We start from the raw sequence: 1,579 nt of genomic DNA on the forward strand, positions 1-1,579 counted from the left end.
CAAGTGATCTGCTGGCCTTGGCCTAATCCCAAAGTGCTGGGATTATAGGTGTGAGCCACTGCGCCCAGCCAATCAAGTGCAGGGTCTGCAAAATATCTTAAGCACTGATATTATGTCATATATGTATTAAATATAACATATATATAAAACACACACACACTCATATATATATAAAAAATTTTTTTTTTGAGATGAAGTCTAACTTTTTCGCCCAGGCTGGAGTTTAGTGGCATGATGTGGGCTCACTGTAACCTCCGCCTCCCAGATTCAAGTGATTCTCCTGCCTCAGCCTCCTGAGTAGCTGGGATTACAGGTGCCCTCCACCATGCCTCGCTAATTTTTGTATTTTTAGCAGAGATGGGGTTTCAGTCAGTCTGGTCTTGAACTCCTGACCTCAAGTGATCCACCTGCCTCAGCCTCCCAAAGTGCTGGGATTACAGGCGTGAGCCACCGCACCTGGACTATATATATAATTTTAAAAAATTAAAAGATTAACAAATATGGAACCCTTCATGGATTTGCGTGTCATCCCTGCACAAGGGGCCATGCTAATGTTCTCTGTATAGTTCCAATTTTAGTATATCTGTTGAAGCGAGCATGATCTTAGGTTTTGTTGGTTTTTTTTTGAGCTGGAGTCTTGCTCTGTTGCCCAGGCTGGAGTGCAGTGGTGTGATCTTGGCTTACTGCAACCTCTACCTCCTAGGTTCAAATATTCTCCTACATCAGCCTCCTGAGTAGTTGGGATTACAGGCGTATGCCAGCACGCTGGGCTAATTTTTTTATTTTTAGTAGAGATGGGGATCCACCATGTTGGTCAGGCAGGTCTTGAACTCCTGACCTTGTGATTGGCCCGCCTCGGCCTCCCAAAGGGCTGGGATTACAGGTGTGAGCCACCGTGCCCTGCCAATTTTAGGTTTTATATAGTGATGTTATCCCCAAGAGCAGTTTGGGGAATGGTCAGAATCTTGTAGCCTCTGCCAAGTGCAGTGGCTGTTGCACTATTACACTCCAGCCTGGGCAACAAAAGTGAAATTCTGTAAAAAAAAAAAAAAAAATCATATATCCTCCAGCTGCATGACTCCTAAACCATAATTTCCAATCCTTTGGCTGATTTTGTTAGTCCTACAAAGGCAGTCTAGTCCCCAGGCAAGAAGGGGTTTATTTTGGGAAAGGGCTGTTATCATCTTTGTTTTAAACTATAAACTAAGTTCCTCCCAAAGTTAGTTCAGCCTATGGCCAGGAATAAACAAGGACATCCTGGAGGTTAGAAGCAAGTTGGTTAGGTCAGATCTCTTTCACTGTCTCAGTTATAATTTTGCAATGGTGGTTTCAATAGGAGAGGGAATACATTCCAATTAAGAAGAATAACAGCATACAGGCTCTTCTTGACCTTGTTCTGCCCCAAATGTAAATTCATAGCACCCTCATATTTTTACAACCTAAGACTCAAAAACCCCAAGAGGTTAGGAGTCTGTCCAAGGTCACACAGATAGCAGAGAGGCATTCTGATCAGCAGGGCTTCATTTGGGGCTCCAGATTTATAGCTGTTAAGAATGTGAGGACAAGCTCATTACATTGA

The 1,579-nt window shown here is 43.3% G+C and overlaps 1 non-coding gene across 1 annotated transcript; it reads right to left on the reverse strand.

Annotated features, from left to right (window-relative positions):
• Positions 1-494: 494 nt before the first annotated feature.
• On the reverse strand, positions 495-599 carry LOC135277361 (U6 spliceosomal RNA). Its single transcript, XR_010344974.1, has one exon. It is a non-coding gene; the product is annotated as a U6 spliceosomal RNA (small nuclear RNA).
• Between the last annotated feature and the right edge of the window lie 980 nt (positions 600-1,579).

Source organism: Aotus nancymaae, unplaced genomic scaffold (genome assembly GCF_030222135.1).
Source record: "Aotus nancymaae isolate 86718 unplaced genomic scaffold, 86718_ANA_hifiasm-v0.15.2.pri h1tg000030l, whole genome shotgun sequence".
In the NCBI taxonomy this organism is placed as follows: Eukaryota; Metazoa; Chordata; class Mammalia; order Primates; family Aotidae; genus Aotus; species Aotus nancymaae.